At 37.9% G+C, this 13,193-nt stretch overlaps 1 protein-coding gene and 1 pseudogene across 1 annotated transcript in view; both read right to left on the bottom strand.

The window, feature by feature from the left end:
* Positions 1 to 422: 422 nt before the first annotated feature.
* The window catches only part of LOC134378245 (TLE family member 5-like), a 24,393-nt gene continuing 11,622 nt past the window's right edge, over positions 423 to 13,193 (bottom strand). The window contains exons 4-5 of the mRNA XM_063097232.1: positions 3,182 to 3,270; positions 423 to 1,692 (exon numbers count right to left, since the gene is read on the bottom strand). The gene's annotated coding sequence lies outside the window, so the exon portion shown is untranslated. The remainder of the gene's footprint in view (positions 1,693 to 3,181; positions 3,271 to 13,193) is intronic.
* Positions 3,998 to 13,193, bottom strand: part of LOC134378246 (ras association domain-containing protein 3-like) — a 13,683-nt pseudogene continuing 4,487 nt past the window's right edge.

Here is a 13,193-nt window from a genome sequence, read left to right as displayed (position 1 = left end):
AATACAGTTTACCACTCAAAGTAACTTACTGGAGCTCATAAATGTTAATATTGCCATATGAAAACTCTATGATTCAACATAAAAGACAACTGAAATCTCAAAGGTATTAGCCACCAGAGAGTTTTGAGGAATAGTGGACACTACTTTATTCTGGTAACTTCTTGAGAGTATTCACATCACAACCTGGAAGAAAAAATGACAAAGCCAGATGGCCAAAAGGACAAAAACAGATAAAACAGATAAGCAAAGGAATCAAAAAGAGAATTATGTCATTTGGAACAACAAACAGAATCACACATATAGAAAATAACTATAATGATCAGAAACTATATTAGAAAAATAAAACAAACTGAAAAAAAGAATAAATTTTATATTCATGAGATACAGACCAAAAATATCCTTATATTAAGCTGTGTATTCTAACACCAGGTTATCCTCTAAGAAAGTGAGCAATTAATTCCAGTTTAAGGTTGTTCTACAAGTCCTACAAAATTAAAACAATAGAAGAGCTGGGAGATCGTGATTTAAACTTTAAAACCTTAGGCAGCATATAACTATATCATCAGTGAATTCTTAGAAAATTCATGGTATGGTAGTTAAGAGGCTGGGTTGTGCAGCCAGACTTCACATAGACATGTCACGCGCTGCCACTCACTAGCTTCCCATCATCTCTCTCAGTTTACTTAACACTCAGTGCCTCAGTTTTTTTCCTCCGTAAAGTAATGATAACAATAGCAGCCACCTTGCGGGATGTTGCTAGGATGAGTGGAGATTATACACACACATACATATATGCATTGGTGAGAACAGGGCCCACCACATCAGAAACCTTATATTAGTATTAGCTGTCATTAGTATTCATTATTGTAAGGCAATAGACAAAAAATGCTGAGAAATAGTTGCAGAAATTAGGCCATGTGAATGGAGATAATGCATTAGCCACAATGAGAGGTTATTTCTGACTCTTTCTTTCTCCTCACATAAACTACCTCCCCTCACCCAGGACATTCCCATATCAGGTCACGTGTTTTATAATGCCATCCCCTTCTATACTTCTGTCTTGAGAAATAATTCCTAACTAGAAAATAATATCCTAGCATTGAATAATGCTGAATATACTAATTATCCTGACTTGAGCATCACATACTGCACACAAGTATTAATATTCAACTCTGTACCCCGCAGATATGTACAATTATGTTTCAATAAAAAAGAAAAAAGAAAAAAACGCTTTATATTTATGGTCTTCAACTATTTATTAGTTCAAAACTTAAAACACTGCACTGTAGCTCACCACCACTCCTGCCTAACTTGTCCATTTTACGTGTTTCACCTCCTTTCTCTTTCCTTCAACTCACTCTCAGTTTCTACTTCTTATCTTATCTCTTCTCTCTTACCTCATCACTCAACAGCCAGAACAATCTGTCTCCTCCTCCCTTTATCTCACCTAGCTCCGTTTCTCATTTTCTGATTTTCTGTCCAGGAAAAAGTGATACTGGGCAGCCACAGGAAGAAGTGTCTGTTGTTACCAAAGGGAATCATAATAACAGAAGAAACATTAAGTTGGTTAAAAAGATGATACCATAGCACAATAAACCTGAGAATATGCCTCAAATAACAGAATACAAGCAGTTGCTTACCCATATTTATACATGGTTATTCTCAGGAATAATTCACATACGTTATTGCAGCCTAGAAAGGAGAGGAAATGTGTGAGACCTTAATTATTTTTTAAGGCTGATATCTGATGGACAGAAGAATGGGAAGCAATTAGTCCAGACTGGTAGATCCAAGCAGGCAGGTGACATAGTGATTAACAACTTAACTTCCATCAGTTCTAATTAGATTGTAACTAAATTCCCAGTATTTTTTTTTCAATGAACAACATCAATTTTTAATAATGGAAACAATGTTGCCATTCCAGAAGCAATTTTAGGGGAGAAAAAAAATCTTCCCTATAAAAATAAACAAACACATCATAATTATAAATATTATAACTTTTAACTTATGCAATTTAAAATGCTCCCCTGCAATACTACCCCTTCATTTAACATCTTTCCTGTACCATCACATACTGAAGAGAAAACAGTATTACAGCAAAGCTTAGACAGTTTCATTTAACATGAGAATTGGTACAATGATTTTTAAAAATCTTTGGCCTTAGTGGCCTTTTTTCTTCTCTTACACACTAAAAATGATACTGCAGTAACCAGTGTTTGGGAGAGAACATCAGTCTTCAAGAACCATGAACTGACAGAATTTCAATACAGTAAGTTTTCCAAATCGAAGTTTTTAGTGCACATGACAGCGAAGTTCCGGACAAAAATAGATGAGGATGGCTATTTTAGACAGTCTACTTCAAATAAAAAAGAAAAAAAAATCACAGATACCCATCAGCTACTACTTTAGGTTCTAACAGTGTCTTAATTTGAGAAACAAAGGTTTCACAAAATATAAGTTTACTGGCATGAGTAATTACAAGACCAGGTGGTTGATAGCAGTCTATTCAAACCCAAGCCACAGTCTGAATAGTAAAACCAGTATAAAAATCGTGAAGGCATTCCCTGAACAATAAAGGTAAAGTGTTGGATGGCAATGTCAATAAAACCTTACCAATGCACTAAAAAGAATTTACATGCAAAATTAAACAAGATGTGCCATACATACTTTATAGCTAGTTCTACTTTTTTTTCTTTCCTTAAAAGCTTAGGAAGATATGATTGTCTCAGTAACTTACGTGGCACAGCATAAGCAGCAGTAAAATCTGCCTCCAACAAGATGGGCATTCTCTGAAAAGTCAGAAGAGCCACCAAGAGAGGAACAGAAATACAATAAAAGGCACAGATCCCTTAAGAGGCAAAGAACTGAAGCACCTTGGAATTTCAAAAAGAATCCATTAGGTGTCACCAAAGTGTTAACAAGTTCGTGGGAATTTATAAACAAAAACTATCTAGACTAAAAATAGACTGTAAGGCCCCTCTGGAACCAAAGCATACCTTTCCCTCTGTTCTCAGATAAGTTGCTGCAAAAAATGAGGTTGGTTCACCAGTTTCATGGAAGGCTTCTATTGCACACTCATTTCTTTGGTTAAACATGCAGTTTTGTAATAATATTTTCATAATGAAACCCTGTTGTGGTCAGCTGGATGTGTGGACTTTCTTTCTTGGGGCCTTGTACTCACAGCCTAGTCATCCTTTAAAACTGAAGATCTGGAAGCATGGGGTCTTTAATCACCATCCATGTTCTACACTGTGTAAGAACAGACTTCACCTTATAAAAGAAAAGGAGAAAGAAAAGAAGTGAGGAGAAGGAAGGAAGAGAGTAGGGAGGGCAAGGGAAGACAAGGGAAAGAAAGGGAGGAATAACAGGGAGTGACTGTCACAAAAGTGTGCTGTGAGCCCTTTACTTGATAAACCTCCTAGCTGACAGTCAAAGGAAAAACAGCTGCCCCCGCCCAAAATCCTTTTCAACTTTGAAAACCACCTCTGGGGAAAAACTGCATATATCACTTAACAGGAGTCAGCCAATGGCCATTCCCCTGCCTGTACTGAGAAGCTGCACCACTCCGTAGCTTCCACTGCAAGAGGAAAACAGGAGGTCAGATGCAGCTGCCTGAGACCCACCTCCGTCTCGGTTTGTAAGATCCCCTGCCTGATTCTCCAGTCAGGTGCGGACCTCATGGGTCCCCTCCTTTTGGTTCGGCTCCACCTCTTTGGCTCTGTTCCCACATTTTACCCACCAGGAAGTCAAGCAACCCTAAAATGGGTTTAACATCTCAACACTGCAAGCTTTAAACTCACTCACAAGCAAACACGCCCTTCTCCTCTACCTTCCCCAGCCTCAGGAGCTCGCCACCTCTGCACGTGCCTTCTTCCAAGTGCTCTTCACTTTCTTTGTCAAACCCCCACAAAATCCTTCACGAATTCCTCGCAGTTCCTAGATTTCTGTGCCTTCCGATTCACATGGACAGAATGTTCCTGGCAGGGAGCCCTGCGCTTTAATCGGGCTTCTTCCAGCTTGTCTGCAGGCTGCGGCGCTTCTTCAGGTTCTGCAGCTGCTCGGCTTCTTCCTTGTCCCAGATGCGCACGCAGTTCTGTGGTTCTGGAAGGCTCAGGGCGTCCCACGCTCCAATTTCACGTTCACGAAGAACAGAACCACGTGTGTCTGTTCTGGGCCCCGCTACCAACCGCAGGTAGAGCGGATGCTCTCGGTCTGAGAGCTCGCAGGCACAGACTTGGTCTTCCCGGTGACAACGCTTGGCAGGGCTCTCGGTCACAAGAAACTTTCTGAGCAGGGCCTCAGTCACTTCCCCGACAGTGTGCGCTGCTGACATGAAGCTGTTCTCACCGCCGCTGCGACCAGGAGCGAGGTTCCAGCGGTGCTGGAAGTCTGTGGAGGTTTGCAGAGCTCCACCTGGACTGTGAGGAAGCCGGTGTCCACCCCATTGGAATTCAAGGTCATCTTTGACTTGTCGGCGACTGCTAAATCCTATGTGTGAACTTTCTCTTCGATTTCCTCTTGGCTGAGGTAACTGTGGGTTTCCTGCTCTTTCTCCACATCTTGCTGGTCCGCGCGGGGCTTGCCCTGCAGCGCCCTCCTGAAGAAGGAGGTCCTGGCGGTGAAGAAGTCGTCGGCGTCCCCCTCCAGGCTGCCGTGGCCGCTGCTCCTGCTGCTGGTCCCGGCGCGCACGGACGGCCTCCCCGGGGCGCAGGCGGCGAGGCCGGGGGTGAAGCGCCCGCCCGCCCCGCGAGGTTCCCGGCGCGGCCCCGAGCCCCAGCGGGCAGTCCTGTCGCAGCTGCAGCCGCCGCTCACCCCGGCAGTCCCGGCCCCTAAGTTCCCAGCGCTGATAATACAAGATCAGACGGACGTCTCCGGCTTCTTTTTACACTGGGATTGCAGCTCGCTCCTCCCTGACCACTCAAAGACCATGTATTAACAGAACAGGCACCCAAATGCCGCAGACCAAATGGGAGAAAGTCTTAATATGTACCAGAGACGTGCACTAGCCTATCTCTCTATTTCTGTAAAGATACATAATCACAGTAAATACGGAAACTTGGGGAAACAATGAAGAAAAAGGATCAAGAGGCTTTTATCCTCACAGAAAGTAAATATTCAGAGCTTGCCAGAAGTCCATAATAGAGTTTCTTAAGTTTGTGAAAAAGCAAAAGAAAAACATTACACTTCTGTTGTTTCTTCAATTTACAGTGTGATTGGTCAGCAATATACAATCTTCGAATTAGGAAGTTAAACACTTATGTGTAAGAATATTGAATCAGAAGACACATTTGGAAATATGCATGTATTTGAACTTAAGTATCCATCTCTGACAGTCACTTGCTTCACCTGTTTTTATAAACACAGCACAGACCCCTCGATGGAGGTTTCTCCTCTTATTCTCCTACCCTACCCAACACTTTTTCCTACTTACTGGCCTATTTTATGGTCAGAGGTTAAACTGCTAACCCTTCACCTTCCAGGAAAGTTTTTTTTTCCTCTTTCATAAAAGGTTTTTCACAGCGTGCAGCAGCTGGATTGGCTCCTCTTTGAGAACAAAAGCTATGCCTTTGTCTTCGTTGTCTGGGCATGGAGCCCCTACATCAGAGGAAGCTGCTCCTGCCCAACATGCACAATAATGATGTCCTGAGGCCCCACGAAAGCCTGGCCTCTCAGTGTCTAGACTCTCCTCCAACCAGTCAGCCAAAGAGAAAATCCTGTCAAGCACTCAGCTGAAAATTAACTAAGGTATCCTGTGGAGAACCTGATGAAGATGTTATTTGACCATATGGTAAATCTTTCCACTGTTTAACATGAAGATAGGAGAAAACTTTTAGAACTCAATGCTTTACCAATCTTGGTCAGCAATTCACACATGGGTCAGTAATTGTATTTTACTAACATACAACCCCTTCCTCTATACGTTCTCTTAAAATAATACAAGGCTTATTTATGACATTCTAATCTCTTGCATTTAAAAATCTGCCTAAGTAAAGGATACATTTAAAAAAAAGTACAATAGATTATTTTTTTTATTTGCAGTTTTGCATAAAATATTTCTCATTAGAAACTTTACTATTAGATTTACGACTGAAGAAACTGGTCAAAATGCAGAGGTCAAAAGAAAACTGTCACATGTCTTCACATGGCTTAATATTTATTTATTTTACAAGCTATTTAATGTTGAACAAAGGAGAAATAGTAAACCAAGAACAGGTATTTGATTAAAATTCACAAATGGAAGTAAAGTAGTATATAAATCAAACAATACTTAAAAAAACTATTTGTAAATTTTTTTCACCCTGTAAAATGTTAAATGGAAACATTTTAATTTGGTTATATGATGGCAGTAAAAGAAGAATTCTCTCAAGTATGTTATGGGGGAGTTCATGAATATTTACAATGATTGTGGAGAGGACTGCATTTTTTAAAATACAATCTTATAATTCACATCCATGGCAACAACCCATATTGAAAAATACTAAGTGAAAACTATATTACATATGATTACAATCACATTAAATAAGTTCATATTGAAGTCTGAAAGGTAATGCACAAAAATAATGTTTTTGTGTTATTGGTATGAAAAGTATAATCTTTTTCCTTTTTCCAAAATTGTCCATAACACATTATGTTAATAATTTTAAAAATGAGGAAAACTTTGCAGAATAACTGAAGTAGTTCAAAGACCACCAATGGATCGCAACTAATGAATGTGCAACCACTGTATACAGAATTCAAAATTAAAGAATAAATCACTTAGTACATACTCCAAACAGTAATATAAATTGATTCACCACATTTTAGGAGAAATAGGAACCTGCTTTTTTTTAATCTATAATGAAGATTAGCCTGAGAACTTCAAGAGGTCATGACAAAAAAACAACAAAAGAAATAAATTTATTCTTAGAGGGAAAAAAATCAATGCTTATACATAGCAGATGTCTGGCTTAGAGGAGTATATTCCTACTCTTTTAAAAGTCACATCTAAGTCTGGCAAAAATCTACATCTGGCAAAGAAAAGCATTTAAATTGAAGACTCTGGAACAAAGGGGATACGCAATGACTGGCAGGATATGTTAAATACTGCAGTCCTACTTCAGTAGAAAAAAGTGTGAAAAATTTAACAAAACTAAAAACATTTGATACAATAGAAAAGTACAATTGTAAGAAAATTAATTTGGGGTAAATCTGTATGATATATAAATAATATAAACTTTGGGCCGGCCCGTGGCTCACTCGGGAGAGTGTGGTGCTGAGAACACCAAGGCCCCGGGTTCGGATCCCATATACGGATGGCCGGTTCGCTCACTGGCTGAGCGTGGTGCTCACAACACCAAGTCAAGGGTTAAGATCCCCTTACCGGTCATCTTTAAAAAAAAAATAAAATAAATAAATAAATAAATAAATAATATAAACTTTAACAGAATGGTACAAAACCCAAAACTGATTGGGTCTATCATGTCTACCATTAAATATATTTTCTATCCATGAATTATGCCACAAGTAAGATGAAGGGAAAAAAGACCACCCATTGACATAGGAAAGACATAAGGGAAACACCAAAAAATGTTAACAATGATAGTTTCTAAAATATGGCATTATGACTTATATTTTCTTATATATGTATTTATTTTCCAAATTTCTATCAATAAGTATGCATATTTATACTTACATATACGTATCATATATTTATATATCAGTATTGAACTATTGTTAAATTAATATAGAAGAAAAGTTAGCTATTTTTTAGAGTACCTTAACTTCAAAAAGAATGCTTTACAACAAAACATTTTCATTTGAAAGTATTTCTATATCACAGTCACTTCTTCCAACAAACTGAAAATCAAGTGCTATGCATGTGTGAGAGGTCAAGCTCCTTGGACTGGGATAAGCTCCTGAAATCATACAAGCTGCCAATTTATTACAAGAATGAGTGGCCAACTGCTTGTTGACCTCCTTAAATTCTTTTCCCCTTCTTCCTCAGCACTTGATCATAAAACTAGAGATTACTTTTCCAACCTCCCTTATTGCTAAGTACCGCCATGTGACTAAGTTCTTAGCAAGGAAAGCGATGTATCAAATTTTTCCCTGCCTTGCCTTAGAAGAAATTTCTTGCCTGAAGTATTTTTCTTGCATGTACTGTGGCTTGAACTCCAACAAAGTAGCCCAGATTTGACTCTGCTGATAAGAATAACAGTCTAGAGAATAGCAGAACAAGAGGTAAGAAACATGGATCCCTGAATAACTTCACAGAATAGTGCCCTGTAGCCAGACCACCTGCTTCTAAACTAAATCATTTAAGCTTCTGTATTTGGAGGATGTTTGTTTTTTGTTTTTATGACAGCAGATTGGCCCTTATTCTTTAGAACAGAGCACTAAATAACGGAATGGACGATCCTGAAAGAAAAACAACTGATTTAGAAGAACAGCTTTACGGATTATTTTTAAACAAATAGGAAGAAAAAAAGGACCAGAAAAAAACTTATATCTCTAGCACCTTGTACTGTGTTTAGAACAAAGTAGTCTCTCAATTAATGTCTGACAAGTAAATGAATGAAAGAATGAATGAGTGGACTGGCCTCAATAACAAAAGGGACACAGGAGAGAAAACACACAAGATAGTTGTAGATGAACAGCATAAAAATCCACATTAACACAAAAAGGACAAATCACCTCTTTATATCAAAGGTGACGTATTAGATAAGGAAAATTCTCCATTCTTATTAGTATTTGCTCAAAGTTCAGAATTCAAGGTACAGAATCTTGAATTATTTCTAAATGTCTAGATCCTGATTAGTTTCTCCTTGATTATAGTACCAAATACAACCCAAATATTGGAGGTAGAGTGGCTCTAGTTCACTATGTTCTCTGCAAAATACATGTGCTTCAAGTGTTTTTTATTGCTTGCGAATGCTACATAGTTGCATAGGAAGAGTTTTATAAAATATCCTGGGTTTTGGCAGGAAGACTAAATAACATTTAAAAATTCAAGTTGAGCATTACCTCAGAGTCTTTACCATTACACTAAGAAAAAAAAATCATTACTCTAAGGCTACTTCTCATGAGTTTTTGAGCACATTTCCTTTGTTGGAACTAGTGATCTACAGTTCTGCTCAGCAGTTCATGCTCACTTCAGTGTGAGCTATGTGACATTCAATTTTCAATGTGTATTTAGACTTTATAATTTAAAAAGATATTACTTACTAGAAAATATAGGTTGAAATAACTGTAAAACAACCCTCTCTCTAGAGTTCATAAGCTGCAGATTAAAACATTTATTGGATTTGAATAGCAAAAATTTTGAGTTAGTGGGAACTAAAGACATCTAATCCAATCTATTCATTTTGAGACTCAAAGAGATGAAATGATTTTCCCAATTCTTATATTTTCAGTTGAAATGATAAATTTTATACATGTCATAGAAAACATCCCTGAGATGATTATTAATAAACGTGTTACTGTAACCTTTCTCTACAAATGTCCATACTACATTCCTGTTACACTAGCATGGCTGTTTTAAATTCCAGACTCCACTGATCTGATAGCCTTTCTTTTCTGACTGCTATCCACATTTATACCACTCTTTCTCAAAACAGCTTCCTCTTTTTTGAGACTGCTGAGTACACACCCAAGCCTCTATTCCTTGGAATGTCTCTTTGAAACTATTTCATAAATGAGATTTCTCAATACTAGCATTCATGTGAAACATTAAAAATCTGTTGCCGCCACTCTTGAAAACCCCCCAGTACTGTCTAATTGTACATACAAATCTCTATTCTCAGTCCAAATTGTCTTTCATCCTTTCAGCCACCACCAGCACTTGCCCATGCCCTACCCTATCCCAGTGGTTCCAACTGCATACACAGGACCTTTTAGAGACACTGTTCCTCTACTACAACCATTTACATAAGGCAGCATATAAATATACCAGCAACGTCTCCCATACAACATTGGGACAGCCATCTGCCCCATGTCCAAGTGGTTTGTTGGATCTACACACCATCACAGCCCTATTCCTTTAGACAATGGCTTCAAACTTTCAGATGCATAACAATCATCTGGGAAACTTCTCCAAAAATGTAGATTTCACTCCCACCTCTTAATGCAATCTAAAGTATGCCCCAGGAACCTGATTTTTCAATCTATCGATAGACAGCTCCAAACACATACTAACAAACACTGAATAGCAGCTCTTTTTATAAACCTGTGAACAACCATCTAGAAACATTCCTCCTGAGAGACATGATGAAACTCCCTCAAAAAAAGGAGATTTTTGCATTCTCTGTTAAACTTGTTTGCCTCTATCTAGTAAGTATGACCGAGAGGTTCTCCTACTTAATCATTACAATGAGAATGCAGCAATGATTCTTACTAATTCTCAGGCCTTTCCTTAGCTACACAAGAGAGACATTCACAGAAATAGCAAGAATCTAATTCATTGAAGGCTGGAAAGCTTCAAGATTCAAATTAGGTAAAAATTGGTAAATTAAAAAATTAGTATTTAGAATTCTGCTTCAACCAAAAAAAAAAAAAAAAAAAAAGGTCTGGCTTTCTGCCTTAGTTCAGTTACACATCTCCCTTTAGTTTAGGGAACTGTGTTTCCAATCACCTAGTCTGTGAGAAAATAATGCATTGCTCAGGTCTAAAGGTTAAATTCCCATTATTATGCTGAAATTGCATTAGAAAGGAAAGGGATAATGTATGGATCTTCCTTGGAAAGCAGATAACCTAGTTCATTTTTTTCCAGCACTGTTCGACTACCTCCTAACTTCCTGTAATTTATGTTCTCTATTTACGTACCCTTTCAACTGATTTTACACTAATTTCTCTGATGCCTGTTTATTACAATTCATCTCCTCTCTGTTGCTGATCTACTATCAATTAGCATGCACGAGTACCCATTGTTATATAACAGGACAAAGAGGAGTAACTAATAACAATTGAAGATTTCATGACAAATTGTTCTGACACAAGGCTGAATTTTGAGTTTAAGGTGCTATTTCTCACATTTCGACATATAATTTTTTTACTTTCAACCCCCAAAATATCAACATAAAATCCACATGGGGAGTGGCAGCCCAGGTCGCAATTTCTTCTTTCCTGGAAGCTGCAGCCTATACTCTGGGTGGGGTTTAAATTGCTACGTCTATACTTGGTGAGTCTGACTCCAGGCCAGAGCTGAATAAGCCAAACACATGATCTAATCTGGATCAGTTTCTCATAGAAGACTTGGATTTTTAACTGCAAAACATACAAAATGGGAGATGCTGATACAGAATCACTTTTTTGGCAGAAAGATGACAGAAGATCCTCAGAACTACTATGGTAACTATATTTCCAAAAATTATTTACTCCATCCACGTGATTACCATATCTTTTCCTCTAACCACAGGTATAAAACGTTACAGCAGCACTTTCACAATCTATAAACAGGACATCTGTTTCCAGACAAAAGAAAGTAACAGACTGGATTTACCCTCCTTCTTTAACAACTAAAAATAAAAAAAAATACATGAAACAATTTTCAGACATCAGTTAGTACAGGACAGTGATGCCTGGCAGAGAAGAAAACAAATAAGGTAAGACTTACAATTGCTCGAACTTATCGTCTGAAGTTTTCAGGATGTTGCACAAGGAGGAAAAAACCCGAAAGAACTGGGTGGTCTACCCGGGATGAGAAGATGGATTGTGGAGGTTGGGAGGTTGGAACTAGAGTCGACAGAGAAGATTACTCCAGAAGAAGAAGCTGCACAGAAATAGAGCTCTGGAGCGTTGCAGAGAGGGTTCCCCACCATCCCACTCCAAGTCCCCCAAGTCTTCAGTGGGGTGCTGTTCAATGCATGCATGTGAGGGAACCACCGGAGGCTGGAGAATCAGCCTCCCAAAAGAAAAAGGGAAACATCCCAGGACCAAGAATAGCTGATGTTCACACCACCTAGGGTGGAAAAACCTCATAATAACCAGGGTATCAGGTACAGTACTCAGAAGGTAATTCCAGTGCAGCTGAGCAAAATCAGCATTAGACTGAAGGTGGCTCTGGTCTCAACTAATAAAGCTTAAAAGCAGCTTCAAATTTTCAACTGTTTCCAAATAATTTAACTATGTCCTACAACAAAAACAAGTGTACCTGAGGCATTTAGGAGGACATAAATAAATCTGGGCAATAAAGTAAGTCCCAATAGATTAAAAGGATTTAAATCATACAACAAATATTCTCTGGAATTATATTATCAAAATATAAAACAAAGATCATTAGAAAATCCCCCAATTTTTGGAACCTAAATAGCACACTTCTAAATAACCCATTGATCAAAGAAGAAATCAAAAGGCAAACTAGATGAAAATGAAAACAAAACTGAGAAACTGATTAAAACTAAGAACTCTTCTGAAAGACACTGTTAATTAAGAGAATGAAAAGTCAAGAAATAGACTGTAGAGAAAAATTTGCAAATCCAACGAAGTTATTATATTCTAGATATATTAAAGAACTCTCAAAACTCAGGAAGAAAACTACCCAAAAAAGAAAACATAGGAAAAGATCCAGATACCTCACCAAAAAAAGATATGCAGAAAAAAAAAAAAAAGAAAAAGAAAACGCACATGAATTCATTCTAATATAACACAATTGAGTCTCAAAAATGCTTCTACCAATTTCTGAGAAAGAGAATGTTTACTTCTAAAATAGAATATGTTTTGTGCTAAAATATTAGTAATAGTTCCATTTAGTTACCTTAGGGAAATTTTGTAGTATAAAATTTAATTTTATATCATCAAAGCCAGTCACTATATGTGGAGTATACTAACATTTACAAAAGCAAATGTATTTCACAGGGCCTAGTTTCCAAAGCCCTGTTGTTTCTGGTATAACCTAACTTTTTAAAATTACATACAGAAATGTCAAGTTTGCAAAAGACAGGAAACTTTCCCTAGGCTAAAGTCTCTGTTGTGGATATAGAATTGTAACACAGCAAAGTTGCTGGCTCTCAAGGACAGATGTCCTTGAGAGCAGGTTAATCTACTGATTGATATGTTAAGAAAGTTGCTTTATTGTTATGTAAAAATACTGAGGAAATTGCTGTAGGGGAAGAAAATGTTTGCTAAGAACAAACTTTTGTTGCTGGATTGACTTAACCTCTTGCACATTGCATTATGGAATGTCACTTTTTATTTCATTGATGTTACCAGCTTCTGCT

This window comes from Cynocephalus volans, chromosome 5, assembly GCF_027409185.1.
Source record: "Cynocephalus volans isolate mCynVol1 chromosome 5, mCynVol1.pri, whole genome shotgun sequence".
Classification (NCBI taxonomy): Eukaryota; Metazoa; Chordata; class Mammalia; order Dermoptera; family Cynocephalidae; genus Cynocephalus; species Cynocephalus volans.
The sequence above is the reverse complement of the archived record's forward strand: the minus strand, read 5'-3'. Positions and strand labels throughout refer to the sequence as shown.